The sequence below is a fragment of the Microtus pennsylvanicus genome, chromosome 3 (genome assembly GCF_037038515.1).
Source record: "Microtus pennsylvanicus isolate mMicPen1 chromosome 3, mMicPen1.hap1, whole genome shotgun sequence".
In the NCBI taxonomy this organism is placed as follows: Eukaryota; Metazoa; Chordata; class Mammalia; order Rodentia; family Cricetidae; genus Microtus; species Microtus pennsylvanicus.
The window spans coordinates 77,219,355-77,236,844 of NC_134581.1; positions in this window are offsets into that span (position 1 = coordinate 77,219,355).

Genomic DNA, 17,490 nt, shown 5'->3' on the forward strand with positions numbered 1-17,490 from the left:
TTGCGATAGTCCAACCCAGCCTACCTAGGACACCGTAAGAATCCTGTGAGTCTCGGGTCTCCTAGCTCCCAGCAATAGTGAGAACTCTACTGACTGCTCCCAGGGCCAGAGGAAGGAGAACCTAGGAACCAAGTGTGGGCCAGTGACCATCTCAGCCATCACAGCAAACCATATTTAATGCCATGCTTTTCAAATGAAAGTTAGTGTAGAAATCCATGACGAACAAAGTAACATTTTAAGTAAAGAGAGGATCAGTACTAGCATGCTGAGCCGTATTGGAGCCCGAGGCAATGGGGGAAATCAGTCATTCTAACTCTGTCTCTATTTAAAATGTGGGTGTTTTGTTCATCCTAGATTTTTTTAAACACTGATTTTAATAAAAAAAAATATTGCATTCAAACTTGGCATGAGAATTGAGGCAGGAGAATGGTTTGGACCCAGACATTTGAGGCTAGCCTGAGCAACATAGTTAGACCTTATTTAGAAAAAGAAACCAAAAAATAAAACAAATACATCCATCAGTCTCTATATATGTACATATACATATATAATATATAAAATGAAAGAAATATAATATATAAAATGAAAGAAAAGAGTTAAAATGGTATTGATGGTGTTGGCTAGAGTTTGGGGCTCCTCCACGGACTTTAAACCTCAATGGTCTCCAACCCACAGCTCACCCTTGGTCAGTGACTAGGTCTAGCAGTTCTCAACCTGTGGGTCGTGACCCCTTTGAGACACACATCAGATATTCTGCATATCAGATATTTACATCATGATTCATAACAGTAGGAAAATTACAGGTATGAAGTAGCAACGAAGTAATTTTATGGTGGGGGTCGCCACAATATGAGAAGCTATACTCAGGGTTGCAGCGTGAGGAGAAGATGAAGCTGTTATAGCTATATAGCAGTTTCTTGGGGCCACATTCTGCCTCACTTTGAGCTGGTGTAGGGTGAACTGCATCTTTGTGATAGGATGTAGGCAGACTGACTGTGCACAGGACTGTTCTTCCAGCTGAGACTAGTAATGCCTGTCCCCTCCCACACGGGTTGAGGAGCACTTGACCCCCGGAATCCCTGAGAGGGCAAGTGCTTGCTGGGAGTTTAAGAGCCATGGGGGATGGCAAGGAAGACAGACTTGTCCACACTCACCCGTCTATGTCAGTTCCTAACTGGTTCTTCTGCTGCCAGCGGTACAGAAGGAAGACAGCCAGAGTCACGACAAGGACGAGGACCATGGCCAATGCTCCCCCAAAGAGCCTGGCTGCACTTCCCGGCCCCCCCTGGGGGAGGGGCTTTTCTGGAACCGAGAGACCAGGGGGAGACAGAAGGGGGGGGGGAGAGGGGAAGAGAGAGGCTTATGAGCCAGGGAGAGTCAGTAAGGTCAGCAAAACCTAGAAGTGAATAGAATCAGACCCTGTGACAGCATCCCGTGTCCCTCACTGCACTCTGGTTCTAGGAGGGTGATTGCCTGGTTCGACCAGGAGGTCAGATCTCTCCCAGAGCTGTCACTCCAGTGCATGCCTGGATCCAGATCTAGGGCAAGGAGGTGTATGGGGGGGGACCCAGGGTTGGCTGAGGGTGCTCCGAGATGGGGTCCCCACCCCCTTATTTCATTTCTGGCCCTGCAGGGGAGATCCCTGATGAGGAGTTTAATTCCTTCCCCTCCCCACCCAATTAACCAAGCAAATGAGCTAATTGGAACCCTGCCCTCACAGCTTTGAAGAGGATGGGATCCTGAGGGGAAGAAGGCTAGGAGATTAGATGGGAAAGGGGTGCCTGGAGGCTCCTGAGGGAACCCTAGTCTCTTCAGTCTGGAGGAGCTGAGTATACCTCCTGTCTGGGCTGAGGTGTGGGGTGGCCCCTCTCAACTTGCTCTATATGGGGTATGCCATGTCTCTGGGCCTTGGAAAGAAAGGGGCCTTGGAATTGTTGGGACTGGGGAGCGAGGTCCCAGTCTGAGCCGAGCTTCCAGCCCATCATGCGCCAGGAGTACAAGCAGTCTTCCGACTCTGCAGATTTGGCACGTGAAGACACAGAAGGTGCCAGGCCCTTGTTCCTCCCTCTGCTGGGCTCCATGTCTCACCTCTGATCTTTGTAACACTCTGAGAGGAAGAACCTGAGGAGGGAGTCAATGGAGCCCTTTCTCTCCTTCCTCCCCTCCACCACATTATACCCAATTAAATGTGGAGAGGACCTGAATAGAGATGCTAAATTGCAGTTTGCAATAAACATCATGTAGCCAATTTTCCTAAAGTGGATTTGACGAGTATCGTCCCCTCCTCCACAGTCCCAATGCTGTGAAGGAGAGGAGGAGGACTGTCTGGCAGGTACCCCAATACAGCCTGGCTATCATAGAATCTATAGCCCCCCTTTAGTTACTGCTTCTGGTATTCAGAGGACAGTTTCTCCACTACGGCTCCAGTCTCAGCATCCCGGCATCCATACATACACAGCTGTTGGCCTATGGCTCCATTGGGAGGGCTGTGTCTGCTGGAGGGAGGCCTTGTGTGGTAGTTATAAGCTCTTGGGGCCGGGTTGCACACGTGTGTGCATGGTGTGTGCATCTATTCACAGGAGCTAGGGTGACTCAGGCTCCCTTAGACCCTCTGCCTCAGCATCGTGTCTTTTGTTCACAGACATCTCAGACTGGGATACTCTAACCAGATAAACAAACCTTGTCCAAACAAACCAAGAAACTCGTGCTGGTATCTTGCACGAGTACTTCTCATCCGTATCCCCAACCTTCCTGCTCTCCCCACCTTCTCTAATGCTCCTCTCTCTTTTCCCTTTGGGTTTGGCAGATGCAGACAGGTAGGAGCACCTGGATTGTTCCACAGTTGCACCGGTCCTGGTCGGTGCGAGGGCGAGGTTGTGCCTCTGAACTCCACCAGTTCTGCCTACCTCCAGGGCTGCTTTATCATCAGCTGCTATCGTGAGCTAAACGTCTCTCTGCAGCCAGTCTTGTCCCCTTGAGCTGTTCTCCACCCTCCAATCCCAAGTGATATTATTTCCTTCCTCCCTTATTTATTTATTTTTTTCAGACAGGGTTTCTCTGTGTAGCTCTGGCTGCCCTGGGAATCACTCTCTGTAGACCAGGCTGGCCTCAAACTCACAGAGATCTGCCTGCCTCTACCTCCCGAGTGCTGGGATACCACCATGCCCGGCTTCCTTTCTTTCTGAGGATTCAGTCTCATGTTGCTCAGGCTAGTGACCTTTGACTCCTGATCCTCCGGTCTCTTCCCTGAGATTCTGGATTACAGGTGTGTACCACCACAGTCACTTTATGCAATGCTGAAGCTCAAACCCAGGGCTTAGCATAAGCTAGGCCAGCACGTGCTCTACTGCCTGAGCTACATCTCCATCCCCAGAGTGATCTTCCTAAACTGCAAATCTGATCAGTTCCCCCCTCTCCCTTACAAGGTTTTGAAGCTCGTCGAGGAGTGGTCCTGATGTTTCTGTGTCCTCCTCTGACTGTGCTGGATCCTCAAAGCAGGATTCCGGCTACCTCTTTTGCTCAGGTGTTGTGGGAGCTGCTCCCATATACTCCTCTCTCTACTAGGTCAACCTGTCATCTACTGTCCTCCTATTCCCTCCATTCCCATGGCTGTCCTCCCTGGCACTCTCTTTCACTGTCTGGTCTATGGACTGTGCCTGAGTAACTAGTTTGACATGGCTGTCATGTGCAGGATCAAGTAGTTTAGTGGAGGTTGGCTAGCTGGTCCCCAAAGGGCAGTTCTGGGAGCTAGGGGGCCCAAGCACTGGAATCTTACCTTCCACCAGGGGGTGCTCTCACCCTGAGCTGCCTTCATGCTTTTCTGGCTAAAACCCAAGTGTATCTGGTACCCTGGGCCCAGCTAAAGCAGGCTGGCATTTCAGAGGTGCTGAGTGGGTGGAATGGCAGGGGAATGAACACATCCCCTGTTTGGCACTCATATTTCAGGGGTCCCTTCTACCAGTCCACCTGTAGGGCAGCAGCTACACCATTGGGGCAGAAGGGAGGGGCAGCATTAGGGCCAAGGACTGGCGTCTCAGACCCACGTGCACTCTCTGCTTATGCGTGAAGGACCAGGATACAGGGCCTTCACCCATCACCCGCTGGGACCACTTTGGCAAGGAAGATGGCAGCTGTCCTAATAAGGGGCCTGGTATTCAACTGTGTGACATAAAGCAAAACAAAACAAAACAAGACATCTGGGAAGGGTTTGTATATGTGCTAGAGTGGATGGGTGGATGGGATTAGGAAAACCAAGGCCCACGTAGGGTAGCAGGCTCCAAGCAAGCCCTCACATGAGCCAGGGCCAGGGTGAAGGCCTCTGACTTTGTTTCTTCTTTGAGAGGTTTGCCTTCTCAAAGACAAGCTATGTACATTGTCCCTGGGCTCTGCTTCATTGACCTGGAGGATCCCTTCCCCCGACTCAGAGGAATGGGTACTAATAGAGAGAAGATAAGAAAAGGGATCTAGAAAAGAGAAGGCCAAGGGAAGAAGTTGGCTTATGTCTGTGGCTTGACAGGCATTCTGCCCGGCACCTTGGCTGATTTCTGGTTCATTTGATCTTTACCTTAAGCTTACAGAATTAGATAATGTTCTTCTTGATGAGCAAAGTTCAGCTTAGAAAGGTGAAGTCATTTCTTCAAAGTTCTCCAGGTGGTCCGGAGTAAACTGGGACCCAGGAGTGTGTGGCTTTCCCTGGCCCAGACTCTCAGGATTTCTTAGAGATCCTGATTCCCTTCCACTGTACGGACCTGCTGTGGCCACCCTGTCCCTTTGCAAACAGGGCCCCACAGAGCCCTTGCCCCCAGCGAGGGCCCCTAGTTGCTTTGTCTCGGAGCCTCCTCTTGACAGCTGTGAGGAGGGGGTCTGGCGCTGGCCCCAGCTGGAGCACTGGCATCAAGCCCCCAGACACTCTCTGGTTACACCGTGACAAATGTGTTCCCCAGCCTCAGCTCCACGGGTTTAGAGCGGGCTCTGTCACCTGCAGGCAGCCGGACATGGCTGGGAGGAGAACCAGTAAGGGGCCAGAGAAAGCTGGGAAAGCATGTGGAAGAGAAGTGAGGGCTTCCACAAAGAATCTGCACTGAATATGAGCCCAGTGAGGCTGCCTGTGTGCCTCTTGTTCTACTGAGGATGCTCAGAGAGGTTAAGTCACCAGTCCAGAGTGCCATAGCCAGGATCACCACATAGATCCAGCATGACTTTCCTTTTTATTTTTCTCCTCTCCTCCCCTCCCCTCCCCTCTCCTCCCCTTTCCTCTCCTCTCCTCTCCCCCCTCCCCTTCTCTCCCCTGTCCTGTCCTGTTCTCTCCCCTCCTCTCCCCTTTCCTCCCCTTCCTTTTTCTCCCCTCCCCTCCTCTCCCCTCTCCTCCCCTCCTCTCTCCTTCTCTCCCCTCTCCTCTCCTCTCTTTCGCTCAGCCTCCTTTCCAGCCTCAATGTAGCCCAGGATATCCTTGGCCCTACTACATAGCCTAGGCTGACCCTGAACTCCTGCTCCTATTGACAACAAGTTTTTTCCATCCTGCAAACCGAGCACATGGAATCCAGTCAGGGCTCGGGTCTGGTGGCTTGGACCAGAGACAGGGAGGGACCAAGGCTCCTTCGGGCACCAGTCCCACAGGCTCCCTGGGGAGCTGGGGATCTTATTCTCCTCTCTGTGCCTGCCCAGGTGACTGTGCTCTTGACTCAGGGCTGCAGCCTGCCTTCCAGCTTGCTGCCTGTTCCTGCTGAGCCTCCTCTACAGTCATGCCTTAAGCTCTAGATGCTAAGCACTGGGGCAGGGGCCTTTCTTTGGAGAAGGTGGGATCAGACATAGACACAGCAAGTACCCCATTTTAAGATACCTGCCTCGAGAGGTCTTCACAAAGTCCAGGATGAGGATGGAGACGAGCGTGTTTATCTCTGGTAGTTCAGGTTTCACAGAGCTGGACCCCTTGGTGGGGTTTTGAGAGTCTAATAGGAAAGGGACAACAGTACAGACGGGATTGTGCTGTGGGGACGGGCGTATGGACTGTGAGGTAGGTGCATCAGAAGGAGCCTAGTTATCATGGCAAGGGAACGGGCTCCAAAGTGGGTGGGGCAGGAAGCTGGTAGTGGAGACTGGGCAGAACATGCTTAGAGGTTTAAATGGGAACAGCCTCTCACGGTGTCCCTGCCTGGGCACAGAGACCCTGCCTTTCTGAGCAGCTGGATTGACTTCCCCAGTGTAGCTTCCTCAAGAGCCCTTTACCCAGAGCTGTCCTGGGTGGGTCACCTCCTATGGAGTAGGTCAAACAAACTTTCTGGGGGAGTCTATGGGTTGTAAAGGAAAGTAGCTGCCCTGGTAGGGGAGGAAGAAGATGGGGCTTTCATTTTGGTGACTGTTTGGTTGGGCATAGGGGAGGGCAGGACAGAGGAAGGGCTGGCTGAGTTCTCTGCTCGGGGGGGGGGGCACCCAGTGGGTCACATGACCACTTCCCCAGCCCAGATGTACAAGGTGGCTTCTGTCTGCTGGTTAGAGGGAGGGCTGGATGGAGGGTACAGTGGGACAACTCCAGAAGATCTGAGGGCAAAACCTAGCCTTCCACAGGCTCACCCAGCTCTCTAGGTCTAAGTAGAGCAGGTGTTTCACAATTATTTTTTCCCTTGGCCTTTTGAGACAGGGTTTTGCTATGAAGCCCAAGCTGACTTTGAACTAACTGCCACAATCCTCCTGCCTCAGCCTCCCAAGTGCTGGGATTGCAGGTCTGTATCACCACATCTAACTCATTTTAATGTCACAGTTGTAAGGAGCCTGGGTCACATGACCTGTTTCATGGGAACGAGAAACTTCTGGCGGTACAGGTCACAACAGATGTGAGGCTGGGACCAGGTGACATACCAGGACATCAGGACTTCCGGTGTGGCACATCACGGTCAGTAATTAGCAGCCACCGCCCCTACAGGCCTATGGCCTTGGCATCTAGACTGAGTGCCTCAGCTCCCTCAGACCATGTGCGAACTCCCTAGCCTGACCCCAGTCATTTCCTACAGAGCCCCGCAGCTTGCTGCTTGTTCCAGTTCTCTCCAACACTGTCTCACTTCAGTTCTGTCTTCCCAGGACCCCAAGTGTAACTGGCTGCAGTATTAGCATATTTGGGGATTGTAGGACTGTCCCCTTCCTGCCTAGAGATGCCTGTATCTCTCCTCTGCCTATGGGAGCCAACTCTCTCAGGCTCTTCCTTTTGACCTGGGCCGGTAAGAATCTACCTAGAGGCATGTGGAAAAGGAGCCATAGTTTGCTTTTCTTGTTCTAAATAGCCAATGGCTATGTGACTCAGACACAGCCAAGCTCTACTGTTTCCTTCCCTTTGGCTACAGGGCTAGGTATGGTCTCTATTCTACCACCAAGGTGCTCCTGGGCTGGAGCTGCTAAGAGCTTCTGAATACCTCATTCTAGAGCACCTGCCTAAGATCTGGGCTGTCTGTGCCTGGCTTGGTGGCCCCTCCAGTAGGAAGAGCCTTTCTCCTTGGTGTAGAAGTTGCTTTGGTTTGGATAGTGGCCGGAGGTCACTTCGTAGTCACCGTCTACAGTCTCTTTGCTCTCCTGCCCTTGACTTCCACTTGGCTTGCCTGGGGCAGGCATAAATGATGTAAAATGCTCAGCCCAATGCCTGGCACATAGTCAATATGTAATAAATGGTTACTATTTTTGTTATTAGCTATTCAATAAGTAGCAATTGATGGTGGTGGTGCTGGAGTTGCTGATGATGGGAATGAGGCTGCTGCTGATGCTGGTTGTGGTGGTGGTGATGGGGGATGATGATAATGGACACATTATCACTGCTTCTCCCCTCTTTGGAGGTGATCTGGGTGGAGATGAGATGGTTCCTTCTCTTCTTCCTCTCCTCTTTCTCTTCCTCCTCCTTTTTTTTAATGTTTTGAGACAGGGTTTTATGAAGTCCAGGCTGGTCTTGAATCCACTGTGTAGACACAGCTGGCCCTGAAGTACTGAGCATCCTCTCTCTACCTCCCAAATGCTGGGATTACATGGGTGTACCACAGTGCCTGACTCAGAAACATGGTTTGACAGAAGTGACACTCAGCCAAATCATACTTGCCACTGAATCATCATATCAATTGTGTCGTACATATACTTTTACTTAAATTGTCTCATTTGACATCTCCAGTGCTTAACCTCTGTAGACAGATCAGTAACTGAAGCTCAGAGAGAGTTCATGACAGGGTTGAAGCCACATTGCTGGTGGAGATGAGAGAGGAACTGGGGGAGGCCTGATTCTCAGGGCAGTGTTTTGGGTAGCATGGAGGAAGATCCTGCCTGAGTCCCCTCCCCCTTTGGACCCGCCTCCAGCTCTCTGGTGCTCTGCAAGGGAGACAGGCAGCTCAGCCTTGAGCTTCTTAGCAAGTCATTCAAAACATCCAAGGGAGGTTTTCATCTGGAAGATGGGGACAGTGGCACAAAGGTTTCAGGTGTTATTCAGCTAACACATGTTTGAAGCTTTCGCAATAAGTGCCCGGACACACTATTGATAAGCATTTCTTCTTGTAGGGCCCCTCAGGAAAATATGCATGCTAGTCTTTTCCTACCCATAGTGTTCCTTAGTCTCCTCACCATTATGATTAGCTCATAAAGACACCATCATGAGTGCCTTTACAGGCTTAGGATGAAAAACTAAATGTGTGTGTGTGTGTGTGTCTTGAGGACAGTCATTTTCCATTCTGGAGCTCTTCAGAGTGGCCAGGCTCCCTTGCCCCTCCTACCTAACCGTTGCACCTTGAGTTGTCATTAGGAAAGAAGAGGCAACTTAAGCTGAGCCCGTCCAACATCAGACGCAGCTGGAGAGAGTTACTGGGATTTCATGCACGTTCCTGGGGGAGGAGGAACTATCTTCCGAGTGGGGACCTTGCCCTGCAGGGGCCTGACCCTCAGCCTCTTGAAGGGTAGGGTATGGCCCAGCCAAGTGAGAAGATCAGGAGAGGCCACCGTGTCACACAGCCATCCCTTACCCTTCTGGGCACCCTGGTTCCTCTCCTTTGTCAGCTCCTGTTTCTTTCCCATCTGGTCTCAGAGAGCTGCCTTGACTTAGGAGCAAGGACCCAAACTGGAAAATGTGGAGGACAGTGAGAAGACAGAGGCCTGATTCTCCACTTTTAGTAGCATGGCCTTCACTAGGCTGAGATAGCCTGCTTGTGCCTCTCGGAAGGAACAGATGCAGGGCGTGATGGCCGTTGTCATGTGGAGAGGGAGCAGGCCACAGACAGTACCTGCCAAGTTCCAGTTCTCACTGTTCTCTGGATAAAAATGGCAGGCAGGGGAGGGGGCCTAAGTTCTGGAGTCACTATCCAGGATCCGGCAGGAAATCTGGAAAGAGCAAAGGGCTCAAGACTGACCTCATAGAAACTAAACCTCACTGGTAGTACGGAGTCACCTGGGAGCAATGCAAACAGCAGATTCAAGGCCCAGGCTAGGCTAAGATCACTGGAGTCAGGTCCAGGAGCCTTGGGGTTGAGTCTGGGATCTTTCCCTGGGATCCCTATCCCCTTCCCATGCTCAGCTGTGGGAAACCACAGTTTCAGCTCAAGTCTTTTTAATTAGTTATTTCTATTTCATGTGCATTGGTGGTTTTGCCCTGTATGAGGGTGTCAGAGTCCCTGGAAATGGAGTTACAGATAGTTGTGAGCTGCCATGTGTGTGCTGGGAATTGAACCCAGTTCCTCTGGGAGAACAGCCAGTGCTCTTAACCACTGAGCCATCTTTCCAGCCCAAGTCTTTCAAAACCAAACCAAACAAAAACAAAACAAAACAAAAAACCAACAGAGTTTTACTCTGTAGCTCAGGCTGGCCTTGCAATTACTGCAATCCCCTGTTTCAGCCTCCTGACTGAGTGCTGGGTAACAGGCATATACCTGGATCACCTCAGATCTCCAGTGAATGTTTCTAAGGACAGGAGTGGTGGGAGGAAGGAGGGAATGTAAATAAGTTGCTAAAACAATGAGTGAGCGAGAAAATGAACACACTTGTTTCAAGAACCTTCCTTGTGTGCTTAACTTAATTTCGGTATGCTCTGAATTGTCCATAAAATCCCCTAGTTCTTCAGAATGTGAGTTCTGCGTGTGTATGTGTGTGTGTGTGTGTGTGAATGTGTGCGTGCACACACGTATATGTACAGTGAGTTGAATACAGTGCAGAGCGCTTGGCTTGGAGTCAGAAGGCTTGGGTGTGAGTTCTACATCTGCTACGCGTTACTCTGTGACTTTGGGCAGATGTCAAACACCCCTGACCTTGGGTGATCTCCAGTTAATTAGGTCGGGCAGGTCTGCCTCTTGCTTACCTATCTGGGGGTTATGGAGATTATAGGACACAAGGTCCCATTTCAGAAGTCCAGAGAAGCTAGTCATTCGAATCCCTGCTTGCTGTTGACATGTTCATGTAGGGCTTTGCTCTGTCCTAGTTCTATGGCTCTGCCATTTTCTCCAGATCACGTCTGTTTCACGAAGTTACCCTGATATCATCTTTTCCAAGAAATCTTCTTTCTTCATGATTCCTGCCTGCCTCTCAAAACCCGATTTGATATTAAACATGATTCTCACAAGCTCAGGTTGTACCTGCCTGCCTGGGGCACTTACTGTTTTGTGGATGAACAGAAACATGTATGGGGCCCACATTCCCCTCCCAGGAGTAAGTAAGGCTGGTATGTGCCCCCTTTCCTGGGCCCAATGTCTCTCTTTGGTGTACACACACACACACACACACACACACACACACACACACACACACTCCACTCCCCCCACCCCAGAGTCTGCCTAGGTAGCAGCCTGACTTTGAATTCACCAGTCTTGAACTCAGGACAATCCTCCTGTCTCAGACCTCTCAGCCCTGAGATTACAGGTGTGGGTCACTGTATCTCCCCTTGCCTTTATTCTTTGCCTTTTTTTCACTTTTATTGAATTTGCTCTACGACAATTCCATACGTGTATGAAGTGCATTACGACTATGGCATCTGCTCACCCGCTCACACCCTGTGAGCCTCCCCTCCTCCGTACAACCTCCTTTCCCACATTCGTATCTCACAGAGCCCAGCCTGTCCTCGAATACGTGATGTAGGTGTGCTGAGGATAACCTTGGACTTCCGATTTTCCTGCCTCTGCTTCCTGAGCACTAGAATGGCCGGACTGGTTGTGTATCAGCATGTCCAGTTTATGCAGGGCTGGGAATTGAACCCAGCTAGACCTCATACCAGCAAGCAGTCTGCCAATTGAACCTCTGGCCTGTCTTTGGTCTTTATAGTGGTGGTGGCCAGGAAAGGGAGGGACTGCAAAGAGGTTAGAGGAGTGCATAGCCTTTGAGGCAGCCTGGCTGGAGCTGACGACCAGCTCCTAACAGGCTGACTCTGTGACTTTGGACAATGCTGTCTGCTCTTCACTTCCCAGTGTCTTTGGATGATGGTTGTAATACTAATGTCTCCCAGGACTGTGGCGAGGGGCTGACATAGTAAAGTGTTCTAAACCAGACCCAGTCCTCAGTGCGTGATGCCGTAAGTCAAGTTGCTATTAATATAGCCGACGTGACTGTGTGATTTCTAAACATTATATAAACATAAGGGTTTCTTATCATATTTATATTCCTGGGATTCGGTGTCTTCATTTGAAGGCAGGGGAAATGATGGCCGAGCTTCCACCGGTTCTAAGGCTTTATACCATGAGCTCCCTGTATCTGTGATCTGTATTGGAGATCATCAAGTATCTGTGATCTCCAGCCTCTGGGGATATTCAGGGGCTGGTGAGATGGCTCAGTGGGTAGGGGTGCTTGTGCACACAACCCAGAGGCCTGAGTTTGGTATCTGGAACCCACACGGTGGAAGGAAACGATTGAGTCTTACAAGCTGTTCTCTGATCTTCACACATGTGCTGTCCCATCCTCACAAACAAAGATGTGGATGTAAGGGGCAGGCGGATCTCTGTGAGTTCGAGGCCAGCCTGGTCTACAGAGCGAGTTCCAGGAGAGGCTCCAAAGCTACAGAGAAAGGCTGTCTTGAAAAGCCAAAAATAAATAAATAAACAAATGTAAAAAAATATTCAGAGGTAAGCACACCTGGATGTGATTGTGTGTGGCTGTAATCTCAACAGTTGAAGGACTAAGTCAGGGGAATTCGCATCAGGGTAAGGGTTAGGGTTATGAAACCTGGTCTATGGGAAGACTGCATTAAAAAAGAAAGCAAGGCATTGGCTATGGTTTGGGTCTGATATGTCGCCCTCAGACTCGTATGCTGAAGATCTGGTCCCTGGTGCTGACTGAGAGGCAGTTGTGCCACTAACCTCACAATGAAGTGATCCACTGAGGAGCTCAGGGATGGATGTGCTGTTAGGAGGTGCGGCATGGCTAGAGGAAGCGCGTCACTGGGCTGTGCTCTGGAAAGGTACAGTGAGCCCACCCTCAGCTTCCTGACTGCCGTGAAGTGAGCACCCTTCCTCTACTAGGTGACATTTGGTCTTTCTCACCCAGGCCTGGATACAGAACAGGCGAACAGTTTAGAACAGAGTCTCAAGAAACCTTTCCCCACTAAGATCCCCTCAGGTATTAGGTCACTTTGGTGGGAACACTGAGACCTCCTCTGTGCTGAACACATGCTGACCCTTCCTCGTCATCATTCTTGAAACAATGCACCATGACAGCTATTTACATGACACTTATGTGTATCTAGTGTTAGAAGTCATCTAAAGACAGCATGAGCTATGCTGGAGGATTGTGTGGGTTCTGTGCAAACACTGAGGCATTTTATATAAGGGGCCGGAACACCTATGGACTTTGGTATATGAAAGTCTTGGACTCTAATGAGATTAAGGATGGCCGTCTCTTAAAGACTAGACGATAGATCTTTTGCTGGAGATTTTCGTGTGTTGAGCTTTGAGGGCAAAAGCAAAGGGCACAGGGCAGAACACCAGTGTCTTCGGCTTTGAGAGAAGCCTCCGACCTCTGAGAAGGGCTGGTGGCAGGGGCTGGAGGGTGAGCTCCCTAGTTAGTTGGGCCCTAATGCCATGCTTATCCTGGAGTCTCCAGGAAAGCCAGTACCAACCAATCGGCTGCTCTCAGTACCACAGGGGTCGAGGATGTCTCCTGAAAGACTTTTACATAAGCGAATCCAGTTTTCATTGCTTAAACCCGCTTCTTCCTCCAGTGAACAGAGAGGAAAACTCTGGGGACAGAGTAAAGGCACAGTTTTTTGGGGGTCTATCTCTGCCTCCACTACGACATGGAAAGGCACTCCTGCTGTGGTTTTCCCCGTAGGAAGGACTTCTCTCCTCATCTTGTCATAGAGGAGGCTTGGATCATTTTGTTACCACGGTGGAGCACGGCAGATCCTTCATTTCTCCGCAGGGGAAGACAGAGTGATGGGGGTGGGGGCTGTCACTGATGAGGTGGGTCAAGCAGTGTGACTGGACTGTTCCTTCTCCCCACTGCTGCCGCAGCAGCCAGATTCCTCTGCAAGCCTCATTCACACTCCTGCCCCAGGCACCTGGCCTCAGCATCCACTGAGGTAGACATAAGCTGGAATCGAGTACGGCAATTCATCATTGTCAGTCTGTGGGGAGCTTGGGGACTCACTGTCCTGGTCCTGCAGCTTTGTCCCCAGGAGCATGTCAGGAGAAGCCACCATGCTCCCATGTCCCCTGCTCTCGGCTCCACATGCAGACAGGGACCATGACCTAGTCAGTTCTGTCATGGAATCAGAGAGCTTGCTTGATGAGACATAGAGTAGGGGAGGAGAGCCCAGCCCTGGGATTCAGCTCAGTCCTCTTCAGTGCTTTCCCTGCCTCCTGCCTGGGGTCCAGTTCTAAGCAATGCTCTTCCCCTGCAACTCATGATAGGTAGTCACTGGAGAAGAAACGTGAGGGGTGCCTCCCTGTCCACTGCCTTCATTTTGCTACCCCCCAGGAACTCTGTGTTATGGAATATTAGTTTAAGATATGTCATATTCGTTTATACTACGAAATATTTGTTTAATAATACAAAGATATGTTGCATTCTTTTATGTTGCATTTGTTTAACTCTGTAAAGTTGTGTTACTTTGCCTGCCTAAAATACCTGATTGGTCTAATAAAGAGCTGAACGGCCAATAGCTAGGTAGGAGAAATGAAAGGTGGGATTGGATGCAGAGAGAACAAATAGGAGGAGAAATCTAGGGACAAGGGGGAGTAGTGAGAAAAAGAGAAGAAGAGAGAAGGATTCCAGGGGCCAGCCACCCAGCCACCCAGCCAGCCATGGAGAAAGAGAGAAAGAGAGAAAGAAAGGAAGAAAGAAAGAAAGAAAGAAAGAGAAAAAAGAAAGAAAAAGGAATAAATAAATATAGAATAAAGAAGGTTAAAAAAAAAAGTCCAGAGGCAAAATGTAGTTTAAGAGAAACGAGATAATTTAAGTTAGAAAAGCTGGCTAGAAAAAAGCCAAGCTAAGACTGGGCATTTATAAGTAAGAATAAGTCTCCATATATGGGTGGCAGGCTTCCAAAGAGCAAAACAAACAAACAAAAAACAAAAAACTACAATTCTAAGTTATTTAGGAGTCAACCATGGGGGGGTGTGTGGGGGTGGGGACAGAAAAAGTTTCTAAGCAAATTCTACTGGGCAGTCAAGGCAGCAACCTTAACACCTCAGCCAGCCAGCCAGCCATGCAAGCTGTCATGTTCTTTACTGCTGGTGTTTCCTTCTACTTTTGGGCAGCCCCTCCCCCCTTCCTGGCTCTCTCCCCCCTCTTCTGACTTGATTCGATTATACCTGGATGGGCAGACATCAGCCCTCCTTCTGGGAAACATGTACCAGTGGGCTTCCAAACTCCGTGTGTGTGTGTTCATGTGTGCATGAAGATGTGCGTGAAGGTGTGTGTGCACACGTGCTCACAGGCCAGAGGTGGACATTCGGTCCACCTTCCTCTGTCACTCTCTCCCTCAGGTTGTGAGACAGGGTCTCTCACTGAATGTTGAGCTCACTGATTTGGCCAGACGTCTGAGCAGCAGCCCCTAAGGATGCTGTCTCCTGTCTCTGCCTCTGAAGCACTGGGATTACAGGTGGGTGCCAAACTCTTTTATTTTATTTTTATAGAACCCTTTCAAAAGATCAAATCATTTATCGTCATGGAAAAAAACAATCAAAATGTCACTAGTCATCAGGAAAATTCACATTAAAGCCACAGTAAGACACCACTAGGTCCTTGCTAGGATGACTGAAGAGAGACGGCAGCAAGGCAGTAGGACCACGGGCACTCACACACTGCTGGCAGGGTTCTGCTTAAACAAACCAGGCTGTACTTGTGTCTCTAATCCATTCTCAGGCAGGTGCCAGCCGACACAACTGTGATGGGCCCCACAGTTTCACACGATGTGATGTGGTGATGTGGGAGTGATTTCTTATTAATAAAGAAACTGCCTAGACCCATTTGATAGGCCAACCCTTAGGTAGGCGGAGTAAACAGAACGGAATGCTGGGAGAAAGAAGCTGAGTCAAGGAGTCGCCATGGTTCTCCCACTCCAGACAGACGCAGGTTAAGATCATTCCTGGTAAGCCAGCTTGTGGGCTACACAGATTAATAGAAATGGGTTAGATCAATATGTAAAAGCTAGCCAATAAGAAACTGAAACTAATGGGTCAGGCAGTGTTTAAAAGAATACAGTTTCCGTGTAATTATTTCGGGTAAAGCTAGCCGTTCAGGCGGCCGGGTGCGGGGACTCAGCCCGCTGCTCATACTACTACAATGTGGGTAGCAACTGGATGTGTAATCATGTCAAACAGGTGATCCCTGTTCACAGAATATATACACTGTGGCCCCCACACACAACAGAATAATCCATGATGAGGAAACACGCACCAGAAGAGAACTGACTTCTGCAAGCTGTCCACTGATCTCCTCTACACACATGCCACAGCAATGCACATATGACATATGTGTACCACACACACACAACTACTACTACTACCACCACCAACAACAATGATGACAAAAATAAATCTTTGGAAACTGTCAAGGAAGGGTACACTTCGTGAATCCAAATGAGGGTCTTGCCTATAGATGTAGTATGTGTGAGCTTCTCTCTTTTTCTTTTTATAATTTATTTATTTATTTATTTTGTCTGCATGTAACTCTGTGTGAGGGTGTCAAATCTTGGAATTACACTTGTTAGCTGCCATGTGGGTGCTAGGAATTGAACCTGGGTCCTCTGGAAGAGCAGTCAGTACTCTTAACCACTGAGCCATCTCTCCAGCCCTGTGAGCTTCTGTCTTGATAGAGAGCTGATTGTGTGTGTGTGTATGTGTGTGTGTGTGTGTGTGTGTGTGTGTGTGTGTGTGTATGGAGCTGAATCTTGACAGTCTAAGCATTTTACCCTTGGCAAATGAGGAAGCTTAAAAATTAAAAGTGACTAACTCATACACAAAGTCCTGATAAGTAAAACAGACCAAAGCTGAGACCTAGTCTTTCTATTTCTTTCTGTAATTAATTATTTTGCAGGGATGAGAATCAGACCCAAGGCCTTCAAGAGCTCCATCATGAGCTACAGCTCCGGGCCCCTCTTTCTACAGATGAAACTTCGCAGGGGGCGGAACCCAGAAGTCTTTGCTCTGAAGTAAGCACCGTCTTTTTTTCCTGCAGTTGTCCCAACTCCCCACTAGTGAAGATAAACCAGTATGGGGATCTTAGCCAAGGCTACCTCTGCCAGCTACCACACCCAGCCTTAAGTTGGAATGAGGCAGAGCTGGGAGGAAAATACTAAGAGGGTGGTGGTCACCACAGCATGTACGGTGCAGAGCTGGCATCTTAGCTATGATTTGACATGTTCTTACAGCTGATGTTTTCATGACCAATCCTGAGATACATATACTAAAAGTTATGGTGAGAAATTTATCCTCTCAGCTAAACCTCACTGAGCCCCCCATCTGTCCAGGAATATATGCGGAATGCTTGACAAGGAGGTTGTTTTTGTTTGCTCCATGCATAGCAGCAGCCTGTGGTGGGTACCATTCTTACTGGCTCTCCGAATAGCTAACTCTGAACCATCTTTATTCATCCTAGCAACTTGTTGACATAAATCTCAAGGACAGCTGGCACTGTACGTAGGTCCACACAGCTGACACCTGGACACAGGGCTTGAACCCTGTCCCCTTCCTCTCAGTACATCTCATGTACATCCACAGGAGGAGTCTGTGATGATCAGAACTGATGATAGAGTCAGAGTCCAAAAAAATGGCAACAGGCTGAAGTTCTGACCCTGATCATTGAGATTACATGTAGCAGAGTCCCACAAAAACCACCACATTCTGAGGTGAGGGGATGTGGATAGGGGACCCTAGTATAAGAGCAAGGAGACCAGGTTAGAGCGGGGACATATAAAGTCTCAAAAGTCTAAACATCTGCCTGTCCACCGACCCACCATTTTTTCTCCCTATCTACTTATCCACCCACTCACTCATCCAATCCATTGTTTCTTCCTTTCTCTCTGCCCATCCATTTACTCACCCATTCTTTTCATCC